This window comes from Thermobia domestica, chromosome 9 (assembly GCF_964235325.1).
Source record: "Thermobia domestica chromosome 9, izTheDome1.hap1.1, whole genome shotgun sequence".
NCBI classification, from domain to species: Eukaryota; Metazoa; Arthropoda; class Insecta; order Zygentoma; family Lepismatidae; genus Thermobia; species Thermobia domestica.
The window spans coordinates 145,449,435-145,464,873 of record NC_137462.1 but is presented as its reverse complement, the minus strand read 5'-3'; the positions used below and the strand labels follow the sequence as shown (position 1 = coordinate 145,464,873).

General features: G+C 35.9%; 1 protein-coding gene across 1 annotated transcript in view; it reads right to left on the bottom strand.

Moving 5' to 3' along the window:
* Unc-76 (fasciculation and elongation protein Unc-76) overlaps window positions 1–15,439 on the bottom strand; it is a 624,125-nt gene that overhangs the window by 338,464 nt on the left and 270,222 nt on the right. The window contains exon 3 of the mRNA XM_081771974.1: window positions 11,401–11,427. The gene's annotated coding sequence lies outside the window, so the exon portion shown is untranslated. The remainder of the gene's footprint in view (window positions 1–11,400; window positions 11,428–15,439) is intronic.

Sequence of the window (15,439 nt, the reverse complement as noted above, 5' to 3'; positions counted from 1 at the left end):
AAATCTGACGTCAAACCAATCATAGATCGTTTTCTTTTACGAAGGTTATTTTCAAGGCATTATTTCTCCATAGTGAAAACAACAGTTATACTGGGACATAAATTTATGATACATTTAACATTAATTCTACAATTCTCAACATAATGAATTAAAACTTTTGATCAAGGATGAAATGTCTATTATCTCATCGAATATGTTGAATTGCTGAAATGTCTGTTATCTTAACGATCTGCTGGATGATCTTTAGGAATGTCTATTAGTATATCTTATTTGTTCGCTGAAATGTCTATTTACTTATCGATCTTCTGGATAATCTGTTGAAATATCTATTATCTTATCTATTTGTTGAAATATCTTTTTACTTTTCGATCTGCTGGATGTTATGTTGAACTGTTTATTATCTTATCGATCTGCTGAAGTGTCTATAATCTTACTGGCATACTGAATCATCTTATATATCCAATTTCCAGATGTGTGTGTTGAAATATCCAATTTCTCATCGAACTGCTGAAACTTTTTTTTATATTATCGATCCGCTGAATGATTTGTTCACATGGGTATTATCTTATCGATCTGCTGAATGCTCTAGATCGATATCTAGGATAACAAAGAAACAAATTGATTAAGTTGCGGCGAGGAATTCAACTATAGCAGTTGGCAGTAGTACAAACACACACTTGTGAGAAGTGCTAAAGCAGTTAGCAGCAATAAAAAGATAACAAGAGATGTTAAGGTTCATAACGTAATTTTTAAACAACTACTGTATCTACAGGTAACAATATTGCCTACTTAAAAATAATATACACAAGAAATACTAGTACACCTTGTAACGAATGGCACTGCATTAATTTAATAGATTAATTAATATTTTCACAGGTTTTGGCAAATTTTAAAACAGTCTATGATATAAATAAATGAAGTCGTGAATTTTTTAAAGACGTATTTCTTATGTTTTGCAAATAAAAAGATCTTTAGGTAGTCTACTTTAAAATACAAAGTAAGACAAACCAGAACATGATATATCTAGGTAGTTAGTACAGTGTAGAACTTATCGTATACTGAATATCCTAGTATACGAGAGTCACTACGAAAGTTTTAAGATACGCATTGTTGTGGCACAGTATTTGTATTCCAACAATTGCGTTCGGTAGTGGTATCCAGAGCGAAGAACCGAAGCAAGTTTTAACTCGACTCGCTTATCGACGTGGCCGTATCGCCTTCACTTGTTTGTTGATGTGAACAGTATTCGGCTGTCTAGAATGGAGCTCGAAAGGGAACGTTTTCGGGCAATGATCCTTTACGATTTTAAAAGTGGTTTGAACGAGACACAAAGCCTTGATCGTTTGCAGGGGACATTTGGGGACCTTGCTCCTTCTCGTGCTACAATTTTTCAGTGGTTTGGTGAATTCAGAAGAGGCCGGACATCGCTTAAAGATGAAGAGAGAGCTGGACGTCCGGCAACAGCTGTGTCAGATGAAAACATTGCCGCTGTGGAACAAATGATTCGAGAAAATCGTCGAACAACTTTCAAGAACATTAAATCTACAGTGAACATTGGATCGCCAGCAATAACAAAAATTCTTCATGATCATCTTCGGCTCAGGAAGGTTTCATCTCGTTGGGCGCCTCACACTGACTGGACAGCAGAAGCGCATGCGTGTGGAATAGTGTGAAGAAATGCTTGCAAGATTTGATGGAGACAATTCTCGACGCATCTCTAACATTGTTACTGGTGATGAGACTTGGATCTATCAATTTGACTATGAAAATAAACGCCAGTCTACAGTTTGGATCTTTCCAGACGAAAATCCATCCACGAAAGTGAAGCGTCCGCGAAGTGTGGAGAAGAAGATGGTCGCAATTTTCTTCTCCAAATCTGGCCATGTTGCAACTGTTCCACTTGAAGAACAAAGGACTGTTACTGCTCAGTGGTACACAACTGTTTGCCTAACAAAAGTGTTCCAGAAGCTTCGGGAACGGCGTGCAAGAACTGGATTGCGTGGGATCCTGCTTCATCGTGACAACGCGTCCGCAAACACGGCCAACATCACAATTCAGTTTTTAGAATCTACGGAGGTCAAATTTGACTCATCCGCCGTATAGCCCTGACCTGGCCCCGTGTGATTTTTTTCTGTTCCCCAGGATCAAAGATCGCATGCGTGGGAAGAGATTTTGCAGCCCTGAAGAAGCTGTAGTGGCTTACAAGAATGAACTTTCAAAACTTGAAGAAAAAGACTGGCAACACTGCTTCCAAAAGTGGTTTCGAGGATGCAAAAGTGTGTACAGTGTAATGGTGAATACTTTGAGAAAATGTAAGTGTTAAATTGATTTTAAGTATGTAAGTTATTTCACATCTCAAAATTTTCGTAGTGACCCTCGTAATAATTGTTTTTATTGTGGAGAAATAACGCCAAAAATTATTGGCGAAAATAGCTGTCTACTTAGAAGAAAATGTTTTCTGATTGGTTTAACGCCGCGTCTGGTAGTTGAGTACTTTTCTTTGATAGTTGTTGACTGATAATACATAAGATTTGGCAGTGTCACGTATTATCTTGAGAGTGGCATGGTGGCTCTGCGGTAGAGCGCCTACTTTTGGTGTGTGGTGTCCCTGGTTCGATCCCCGGCCAGGTAAGTTTGTGGCGGGCAACATCATGTCTGTGGGTTTTCTCGGGATATTCCCGTTTTCTCCCACATTATTATTCCACTAATGCTTCCATCGTCATTCACTTTCCTTAATCATCCGCTTTCCTTAGCCTAAAGGGCATAATTCTGAGACGTTAAACTGAAATATTTAATTTATTAAATATTTTTTAAAGTTTCCATTTAAAGATCCGAGGAATAAAATATACAATAAACTTCACTATTGCTGGCAACCTTGTTGAAAAAAATTGCACCTACTTTTTTTTTTTTTTTTTGGTTTCTGCAATTGAAAATCAGGTCCTTTGCTCTACTTTGTTGTTGAGATATCAACGAGCAGCATCAGTGGTAGAGAGGGCAGAGAGATGAGATGAGAAGTAAGAAAAGACCATTGAGAATTGAACCAAAAATTGTGCCAAAATTTCCTGCTCTCATAAATCAAGAGAAAAGGGGGAGAGGGAGGACAAAGAACTATTGGAGTGAAGTTAGAGTTAACTCTCACCACCATTTTTTTTTTTTTTTTTTAATTCTACGTCCTCTTTCTCAGGAAAACCTTGGCTCACTTTGCCAAATCAGACGCTCCAATTCTTTTGTTTGTAACTTTTGTCTGTTTGCTTGGCGTGGCTACATTATATTTTGGCAATGCTCTCAGTCTTTCGGTATTTAATCATATTAACAATATTTTCGTTCAGAATATACAGAGAAGACCCAAATTTTGTGTACACATTTTAACATTAAAAAGATATTAGTAATCTTCCCAAGTCTTCAGTTCACATGCAAACTACTCACAGCCTAGCGACATTTCTTGGTGTTATTAAAAGTAAGGGTAAAAGTGATGGGGGACGCGGGGGTCGCTGTTCCCTCACCTCCAAAAAAGTACCTAAGGCGTCCTCCCAGTTCCTAAAAAGAATACAATGGGCAAAGATAGGCATTGGGACGGCGTGACGTCATACCGCTACCTACAGTCCCCCTACCTTTTCAGATCCACTTTTACCCCTGATTATAAGGTAGCGCTGCTGGCGACAAATATTAGTTTGATTGTGAACTATTAGAAGCGTGACTGACAGACTGAAGCGTCTACATTTCATAAAAAGTATCATCCCTTTTATAATAATAAATCATGCCTTATCATTAATTCATCTCCAATGGCATCCAATGTCATTATATGGTTGGCGCTATGTGTAGAAGAAAGTGTTGGAAATCTTTATTTGCTTTCTTCTTTTTTTTCAGAAGAATTTTCAAATTCGGACGGAAGGTGTATGAAAAATCTCTGAATGTCAGGTTTCTGAAAATATCTGTCACCACTCTTACATGAGGTTACTAAGCAAAATTAAATTTTTTCAACGAGGCACAGCGTGAGCTAGTCTGAATTCATCAGTAGTTGAAAAATGTAAATAAATAAATAAATATATAATATCATTTTAATTTTCTCATTTGTTGGACTTTGGGTATCTCCAGAGGTCACGAAGGGCATATATATAGGGCTGTTTCAAAACAACACCAACAACGTTTGAGAGGTGATTCCTGACACCAAGATAAGACAAAAAGTACAAACCAACCAGGGTGCATAAATGCCTCCTTTCGGAGTTATAGGCTGCCGAAAACATGAGAAAATGAACTTTAAAGGTCCATAGATCCAATACTATAGGACATACAATAGTCAGGTCAATACTTTATTTAGGAACTATAATGGTCCTTATCCAAATATCATGTTTCAGACTCCTGAGGTACTTCCGCAACAAGTTTTATAGAGGTAGTTGGTGAGTACTTCAAACTATATGCTCGTAGCCAAACTTCCTCTATAAAAATTGTTACGTGAATATTGCAGGATTCTGAAACATGTGATTTTTTGGATAGCGCAAATATTAGTTCCCTAAGTGAAGTCTTGATCCGACTATGGTAGGTCCCATATTGGAGCTATGGACCTTTAAAATTCATTTTTTCATGTTTTCTGCAGCTTATAATTCCGAAAGGAAGCATTTGTATACCCAGGTTGGTCTATACTTTTCGTCTTATGTTGGTGTCAGGAATCACCTCCCAAACGTCGGCGTTGTTTTGAAACACCCTATATATGCATGCATAACTCTGCAATATATCATACAAGATTGAATTTCTGATGAAGTGACTGATCTAAAACACTAACTAGCTTTCAAAACATAGTTTGGAAAGCATCAAACTAAAAAAACGAGGAAATATGCTTTTAGTTTATAAACAGAAACAACGTAAGTCACATGTCAAGTCGTCATACTCCGTCGTACATATTAGCAGTGGTCTTAATGAGAAGTCCCCATTCCCAAACTCATACAAATAAACAAATGAGAGTTAATTACACAGTCCGCCTCCAACCTTTAAACTTTCCGTGCTTCAACACCCACTCCACTGCTTGCTCATCTTTAGCATTGTTGAACATTTTACTAATTGCGTTTTCCTTAATTTACTAGATGACATCTTTCAACGCCTGCACAAGATTTCATTTTAAATGATTCGTTGCATTGGCTCATGTGATTTTCAGCGTCATCTACCAACCGGCATCTAATTTAATTTCAAAAGCGTGATTAATTTTCTCCCTGTCCTTGAGGAAAATAGAGATTGAGAGAAAGAGCTACGGAATGGTAAGGGCGGAGGCTAGTTTGACAGAGGACGCCACAGTCTGATAGAATTGTCGAGGTTCTTTTTCATCTGTGTGTCTTTCCCACAGAGTTCAGTGTCAAAGAGACATTAGCTAATATCTTCCTAGGGCACTGTGAATTCTCCGAAAAGGAAACATGAACTTCCTAACAGTGTTCGTTGATTAAATTATGACAGTAATACCGCTTTGAGGACTACAATACAATGAAGGAACAAAAGCGTACGTACATGGCTAACTTTCATAGAACTTATATATATAGGGTGTTAATGAACTATAGGGTGTTAATGAACTATACCGACAAACTGTACGAGCTGATTCCTCACATCAAAATAAGAGAAAAAGTTCATATGGACCTATGGCGAAAAGTGCATAGTTTCAGAGTTAGGGATTCCAAACTCGCAAAAAAGCCAAATTTCAACATGCCCTATTTCCTTAAGTGTAATATAGGGATATACGTATATTACACATAACGAAACATACGCATACTGAACTTCTTTCGGCTTTAATTAAGTGGGCAATTTAAAACACACTAATAGAAACCATCAAGCCGAGGAAAACCGATTTCAGAAGCTCCTGGTATGCAAAGCTGTGGAACACAGTCTCTGTTGTCAAGCTGAGCCTGTCACTGGCCGAGCTCGGTCATTAAGTATAGAGATATTTATTCCTTAGACAATTTGCCCATCAAATTTAGTTCAGATCCGCTCAGTAGTTACCGAGAAATAAAGTACCATATACAACATACACCTGGAGTGAAATTATAAGTTCCTATGTACTTACGTCTGGAGAAAAAGATTTAATAGTACACCAGTCAAAAACTATTTTACTAAGGAAACATTAATGGTGTTGAATGTCTGCTTCATTTCCTTTTTAGCTCGTTTATTTATACGGGGAATCATGGGCTGAGAAACAAAAATTACATAAAAAAAGAAAGAAAAAATGAAATGAAATGCGGCTAGTCTAAAGGGAACGGTAATGATGAGAAATGAATGCAATGGTGAAGTGAATAAAGTGGGAGGAAACGGGAGATTCCCGAAAGAAACCCACAAGCACAATGTTTGTTCACCACAAAGCCCACTTGGCGCGTACTGTGATCGAACGAGGGACTCCGCGCACCAGAGATGATCGCTCTACCACTGAGCCACTTTACGCTTTAATTATATTGCTTCTAGTATAAAATAGATATGGGATCTGTAGCTACATATTTGTTAATAAATAATAATAATAATAAAAAAACATTAGAAATTATCCTGTATGGATATAAACTTTCCTCTCTGGGCTTCAAGACTCAAAATCATATCTGAGCACAAGAGGTAGTGTTCTCATGTTTTCAGTTGAAGGCATGTATTATATTCATAGGGAAAAGTAATTTGGTTTCCGTTCCACATTTAAGTTGTAGGTTTACATCGTACATTATATCAGCGAAAAAAACGTAACGTGAAACCCTCTTAAAAAGAAAAGGCATGCTTAAAATGGCACATACCATACATATTTTGAACTGATTTTATTGTGTTATTCTTCAGAACATTAATTTCTGACTATAATTTCCACCAAAATTGCAGGAAAAAAAAAATAAAATTACTCGTATTTAAGACCAAAATTTAAATAGGATATTACATTATCATCAAGTGATTACGTTAGGTGGAATTAATTCCTTGCAGTTATTGCTAACTTATTATTTCGAAATTCGTCTGGTGAGTGTCAACCAGAAACTAGAAAAATAAATCGATAGAAGATCAAATTCGTTAAGGAAGCAGATTATGGTTTTTGAATCATATGCCTAATATAATCCTTCTATTTTCTCTTCTTTCAAAACCGTTTTTCGTTCCGTAATTTAATATAGTCTACTTGTATGATTTATACACTGAAAATTATATTAAATTTCACATATTTTTTTTAACAGTTGCAGCATAAAATTAGAAAAATAAATCCTTCTCTTAAATATTAACTACGATAAGAGTGAAAAATTTCGTGCATAACTTGCATAACACGTTGGCCGCCATGTGCATAATTCTGATGCACAAATAGTATGGTACTAAATACTGCGAAATTATGCCTGGCCGCTAAAAGCAATAAGTTTTGATAATTGGTGCATAATGGCACAAATTCAATTTCTAAACAGAGAATATTGATATGTAATTTAATGAAATTTTCAGTGTTGTACTTTATTTTAAAATTGGTCACAGAATACAGTCAAATGGTAGACGCAACTGTCTTAAATTAACATATTTTAAAAATATTTATTTATTTATTTATTCTGCTTCATTGAGTATTTAGGGTTAGACTCAGAACAGAAAGGTAGTTTTCAACTATTTGAACCGTACCACCATGCTGACTATATAGCTCATTTATTATTTTTTTTTAAATGAATTTCTTTTTGTTAATTGCTTTTTAAAGCTTAACGCCTCACGATTATGCATTGAGGCTAAAGGCGATGGTGATGATGAGATGTATAATAATGGTGGAATCAGTGGCGTAGCAGCTGCCCCCGCAACCCTCGCAGTGCGGGAGGGCCCCGACGTATAGGGGGCCCCGAAGTCTTGCGATGATTAAAGATTTAAAGAAGTAGAACTTCAACCTTACTTCTATAGGCTTTACAACTAGGGCCCCTTCTCTCTACTTTGCGGGGGGGGGGGGACCCGCAAAAGTGTGCTACGCCACTGGGTGGAATAGTGAAATTGGGAGGAAACGGGAGAACCCCTAGAATTACAAGTCTCTGGTCGGTTAAAACTCTTCATAAACTGTAATGCTTTTATTTTGTTTTAAGAATAAGTTCGGAACTTATTACTATGTCTAATAATGCTTTTAATCATGATACTGGGGGCCGCAGTGGCTCAGTTGTGGAGCGTTCACTCCTAGTGCTTGGGGTTCGTAGTTCGTTCCTAGCTCGAGCCAAGTGGGCTTCGTGGTGGACAAACACCGTGTACTTGAGGTTTGTAGGAGTTCTCCCGTTTACTTCCACTTTCTTTATTCCACCATTTCATTCATTTATCATCACCACTGTCTCCTTTAGCCTACCCACCTTAAATATGAGACGTAAAACTGAAAGATTTCATTTAATTTAATCATGATGCATGTACGTTAATAGTTCAGTTAGCTCAGCACACTTTATGGTCAGTATAAAATTGAATATAATTGAATCCTGTTCATGAAGTTAATACATACGCATATACTCTCGGAATAAAACTAAACGCTGTAGTGATTTCTCCTTTTTTGTTAAGATTGCAATGCTGATGTAAAGAAAAAGCGAAATCTCAATCAACTATGAACTATCAGTTATGGAGACACCTGAAGTGTGATAGTGACTTGCTGAACGAAAAACCTGACTAATTTATGTAGAGTGTATTTGAAGACTATAGAGATAATAATGTGTTCCACTCATTTATTTATTTATTTATTTATTTATTGCATTTGTTAAATAGCAGATGAATAGCAGATTAAATCTACTGTTGTTTGATTTCTCCTAACAGTGTCACAGATACTCCTAATAGTGACACGTATACTTTTAACAGTGACACATATACTTCTAATAGTGACACGTATAGAAAATACTTCGAACAGTCCACACATATTCCTAACAGTTACGCACTATACGTGTGGTAAAATGTTTTCTACACTGAGAAAAATCCGTTATCCGGACAGCGGTATATTGTCCAAATATACGGCACCCATATGTTTACTACGAAAATCTATACGGAAATACGTTATCCATGTGCTACATACGTATTGCCTTTTTTGCGTTTAGATGTTACATCATACCCCTGCAGGATGTCTGATATCTAATAGTCTTCTGCGTATATTACATACGTATACGTATGTTACATACGACAGCTATATGTTATATACGTCCATCTGTATGTGAGATCCTTACTAGCGATATTCAGTTATTTATTTCATACGGAAAATACGTATAGATGGATCACTTATACGGAAAGTATTTTAAAACATACTCAGTTATACGTTTGCTGCAGGGTTCGTACTTTAAGTCCAAAAACTACAGGATTTACGCATGTAATTTACGTTTTTACGTACACTACATAGATTTTTCTCTATGTACGATATCTTTCTTCACACTTTCAGTGTGACATTTCACTTTAAAAATTCTTATGTACGTTATTGGGAATTAATCTCCAATACATCATCTTCTGCTTCATTCAATCAAATCTAAATTGTTGTTACTTTTAACACCCCTTACGATCTAATTTGTTGTGATCTTTCAATCTTCTTGTTGTCCGAAATAAATATCTCTTTCTCAAAAGGTTCCCAACTAGAACTATGCACTACATATACTATGTGTATCGAAGGAAGGTTGTTGGAAATAGATGGTTTTCAATCTAAAATGATGGGATTTTTTTTTTTTCCTCAACGCATCAGCTCCACACTGGTATGACGCCCTCCAGTTTAGTAGGCTGTTTCAATGGAACGTAATAGTAAGGAAACATGACACGGGAAACGTAAATCTCACTAGAATATCTCAAATCCGTTCCCCAACAATGTTGTGTTGATAAGTTGGTAAGCTCCCAAGCGAACAGCCTGTCGAACTTGGAGCCTGTTGTTGTTTTCACTTAACATGGGATACCTTACCAAAATAGAGAACAAAGGACAGATGTGATTCGCAAAATACTACCATTTTAGCTCTAAAAGTGCCTATTTCCAACTACTTTCTTCTCCTTCCATTTTTCTGCATCTTGACTGGTCATGAAGTTGAAATATGGGCTCGAACTTTTGACACACGCTCTCTATTTCTTATGCAAGAGGCGTATTGCTTCATCTTAGATATCTTGAAGTATTTATTCCGTGATTATAAATTATTTTTTTAAAGCATTTTCTGTGTAATTTTTTCACCAAGTATTTTTCCTTGACGAAACACTAAAAAGTGGTTCGGTATTCAGAAATGGAAATACGATTAAGAAAAATGCTTAACAACGACAGTTCTTTTATTTTTTTTATTTTTTAAAGTGTCTTTCTAAAACCTGAGACTTTTTTTTCTAAAAGAAAGAAGGTAAGTTTCGAGGAGACATTTCAGGCATTTTCTTAGATATATTAATTATTATAAAATATAATCTTGGGCTGTTCCGACAAGTAGAATTCTTAATAATTTCCTTCCCACATTCTTATTTGGTGTTTAGATTTGTAATGAGGTTCTTTAAAAAGTAAGCAACGGCGCCAAATTTTCCACAAAACTTTTACAGTAAAAAAATAAAGTGAAATTGAACAATATCGTAATGCTCTTCAAGGTAGAGATGAATGTACACGGAGTTTTGTTTTCCCTTACCTTTTTATTATAAAATTATCAAAGTTTATAAGATTATAATTTACTTTAGAATTAATATTTAAAAAATTACATACGTCTCTTAATTTAGTATGACATGCTGTGTAATGAGTATTTGTAAGGGAGCTTTCTTTACCCCATAGCAGCCAAAAAAGTTTAGCCACAGCAGCTGAAACGCAATACTCTGAGCCCACAGCAGCTTAGAGTATGGTTAGAAGTAATTTTTTAGTTTACACCAACCAAGAGGATATTATTTTTTATTTTTATTTATTTATTTATTTATTTAGCCCACAGGAGTCCAAAGAGAATAAAGGTTTCCTTTTAGTTTAAGGGAACTAAAAAGAAGGTAAGGATAACTAGTTCCACAGCAAACTGATGCTGGTACGTGTGCTGCAGCCAGAGGCGGATCCAGAGGGGGCGATCGGGGCAATTGCCCTCCACAGAAGAAGGAACTTTCTTATTTTATATATAAATAAAACCCATCCCAGAGTTTGGAGCTCTTAAAAATGGCTCTAAGTAGCAGTATTACAACCCACCGCTTCCCCCAGAAGTCCATCCTGGATCCGCCCCTGGCTGCAGGGTTTTTATCTTTAAAAATTTGAGCGTCTTTAACTTTTTGTGGGTAGCGCTGGTGTAGGCTATCTTTGGGTGACGTGGTGATGATGTTAATATTAAAGGGTCGTTTGCTTGTTGTTATTGCTCTTTGGCATTTAAAGGAGGAGATATTACAATATATATAAAAGATGTCGGAAATATCTATTTTTTATTTTATTTTTAGATATTTCAATTCAATTATTGCATTCAATTACTCGATTGTTTTAAAACAGTTATAACATGTTCACCTGTACACAGTAGGTTTACCTACCTTTAGGCATGAACCTTGAGGAATTCCCTGAAAAAAAGAGAAAGAAAATACAGTTAGTGAAACATTTTTCTGCTTTCTGTCAAAATGCAGAATGTCGCAATAAAAATGAATATATACACACCTTGAATGATTCTAAGTTCAAAGTACATAAACAGAATCCCTACAACCAAAATTAAGAGGAGAGTGAAGTATCACAATGAAATTGTTAGGGTTTTCTGATAATTCAAGAAATGAAAGATGAAATAAAAACATAGTTCCATTTCGATTCTTGCAAATATTTGTATCAATTAGCCCCAAACGAAATGTATAATAGTTGAACGCAACTTCGAAAAGTGATCGTCTGCGAATATTGCCCAGGAAAGATAAATCTATAATTTGCCCAGCAATAACATCAGTGGATGCGTAGAATTGAAATGGACATTTATTTAAATTTGGGTCACGCAGTAAAGAAAATATTTAAAAGAAGAAATAGTGTTTATATCTTGTTCACATTTTGCAAATAAATTAATGTATTTTGTCACATTTCGTCTTTTCTACTTCGTGAAATTTGGTAACCTTGATTCTAATACACATTTCAGTTCACATATACCGGTAATAATGTATACGCATTCTCTTATACAGTCCTACTTTCTATCGTTCTTATGCAAATCAATATATATTACCTTATTTTTCATTTGATTTTCTACCCACCAAAAGTCTAAATCTTATGACACAAAAGGGATTTTCTTAAATGTGAAGGATGGTTGGTCTATTTTCTTCAAGCCTTTACAGCACAAAGATAAAGAAAGGGCTATATTACTGAAAATAAAACCCATCAGTAACATTCTTCTGCGTTACGTTTGAGGTGATAAATCAAGTTTAAGGAGATGACACTGTTGATATCGACAACGAAATGAAACTTGTGAGTACTCTAATCGCACGAAGTAACCATTTTACGTGATATGAAATGTCTTACTCAATAGAATTGTATGATATGTGGTCATATCCTGCTTGGTACCACGTTGGATCCTGGATTAAAAGCAAAATGAATAATATGCATATTTTGAATGTTAGTGCATACTCGAAGGGTATTCACATGTTCCTATAAATATATCTTCGAAGTTACGAATCATTTTAATATTCTTAACATACTGAATCGGTAGTTTCGTGTGTATTTATTTTATTATCCCTTTAAAAACTATTTTTCGTACTCTCTGGAATATTATTTTCTAGGTTTAGAAAATTATATTGTCTCTCAAGATATTAATTTTATATACATATATTAATTTATACACAAATATACATTTTCCGATTATACACGTAGTATCAGTATTAAAAGGACCCTGCAAAACCATTATCATATTATATTCTTGCAAGAAGACAGTTATAGATATGCGACAATCATTTTGGACATGAGTGTACATCGCTCTACGGGCACTTCGTGTAGATTTTTTTTAAAAGCCTTCGTTCAGAATTAGATTTGATGAAGTATCCGTATACTAAATTTGGTGGCTCTAGGCCACTCCTTTCTAAGTGAAAAGTTGATAAAGATGAAAATGAAATGTTTGAGTTTAATGTTTCACGATTATACCGTTTAGGCTAAGGTAGACGAGTGATGATGAAGGCAAGTGAATGATGACGGAAGAATTGGTGTAAAGAGATTGTGGGAGGAAACGGGAGTTCCCCGAGAAACCCCACGGATACGATATTGTCCACTATAAACTTATTTACCTGGGAATCAAGCCAGAAGGCCCTACATATCAGAGGTAAGCGTTTTATCACTGAGCCATCGTGATCACCGTGAAACAGGCCCGTATCCACGGGGGGCTAGGGGGGCCGGGCCCCCCATAACTTTGGCTGACCCTCTAAAAGTTTCACGGTAGGCTTGCAAAGGAACTATAATATGGTGATGAAGTATAATATGATTGGGTCGGGCCCCCCTAACTTCTACCGCCCCCCCCTAAATTTTTGGGCTGGCTACGGGCCTGCCGTGAAAACTAATGACAGACAGACACATTATTTATTATTAGTAAAGATTAACTGTATGATAAATATAGACTGTTAAACTGATAGATCGTACCTGCTGTTATTTGTGCTCTGCGAACAATGACATTCATATTCCGAACAATGACCCAGCCATTGCTAACATATATACGCATACCACTTGTCACTTAAGCATACTCGACACTTTCCTATGTAACTTCATTCTCATTAGTAGTAAAATTAAAATCAATAACTGTTACTCTCTGTGTATGTTTAAATTTGTAAAGGAAGGAGGAAAGAATTATTGAACATAGATTTTGTAACGTTTCTTCCATTCATTCATTTTGCAAAAAACTAAACTACTTACGTTAGACTCAAAAAAGGATCGCTTTCATTTGCAGTAAATTTTGCTCTTAAACCCTCTTCTCATTTCCTACGGATTATAATGAGCCCAGACCTAAATGCCAGAGTGGAATACATGCTAAAGCAAAGGGGAGATAGAGCGTTTCTTTCCTTTTTTTTTTTTAAATATTACATTCTATGTCCCCTGAGGAAATCCGGTCGTTTATAATAATTCCTCGTTTATAGTCCCTGGGGTAAAGTTTAGATATGTATACGGAGGGACGGAAGCAACAAGAGAGCGTCCATTATTTTGCTCTAATTAATTTCTATTACCTACACCACTCACCCTTCGCTTATTTCCTCGCTTCGTTATTTTGTGATATAAAAAGTGTGAATACGTTTGGAAATGGGGAAGATAGCGGAGGATTGTGATACATGCATAACTACCTTGCAGATAGAAGTGTACAAGACATGAAGTTGGATCGTTAATTTCTTCTCTTTGAATTTTTTTTGTACAGTACACAACGTTTTTGTTTATTTTTTTTAAAAAAAGAAAAGAAGTTGCATGATGAGATATCTTTAAATGAAGCTGGCGTCAGCTAAACAATTCTTTGCAGAAGCGATACTGTACTCTATATCTAAAAATGAAAGTCACTATGTTTATGACTACGTACCTCTTGAATCACCCGACCGATCTCGATTTATTTTCAACATAGGTGAGGCTTGGGCCTAGGATGATTCTTATCATTTCACTTTGACGGTGGAACTTTGGGGAAGGGGACGGTGGATATATTTAAAAATGATCGAAAATGATCGATATTAATCTCGAATATATAGTTTTCGGGGTCGCTGAGAAGAACACTTAACACTTGCAATGACGGTTAAATCCAAATTCAGTTCCGCAACTTGGGGGAGGGGGAGGATATATATATATATATATAAAGGGTCGGATCCAGGATTTTGTGAGGGGGAGTGCACCAATTACTACCAGTACATTTGAATTAAATTGGATTTTTTTTTAAAAATGCCTTTAGGCATCTGTGGTGTGAATGAGGAAATGCTCTGGAAATGCTAAGTGTCTGTTCTCGGTGAATCCTTTACTTTCAACTTTTAGAAAATTGACTTAAACTATCGATTTTGCAAAACTTCTAGTTGTTTTAAGCCCAAACGGGAACATGACAGCAGAAATTTTCGGAAAGTATTGCTATTTTCAATGTTAGCTTCCCACTTTAGGTAGTGTGTATTTACAACGAAGGGGATGCACATGCACCTCTGCACCCCCTAAATCCGTCTCTCTCACACACACACACTAGGCCCTATATATATATACAATGACCTACATTAGTATCGAATCCATAGTTTGCGGGGTCGCTGAAATGAATTGTGACACTTCTGATGCCGTTTAAATCTAAATTCAGTACTTTTTGTACATAATGAAACGTATTATCCCCGTGCGAATAACGGGTATTCTGCTAGTTTATTATATCAATAATCAATTATCTTATGAAGTTTTCAATCTGTTCATCATTTCGACCCGATGTACGTACACGCGCCTAGAGTACATATAATTTAACTTACCCGAACAAAATTTCAAACTTACGGTATTTATAAAGATTTCCCAAGGGAAGCTTTAACGGTGGTGAGATGATGAATTTTCGGATTTTCTTCCTACTCTAAAAGAAAAAAGGTTTTCTTTCTTTTTTCTTTATTGGAGAATAAAAGTGAAAATTAAATT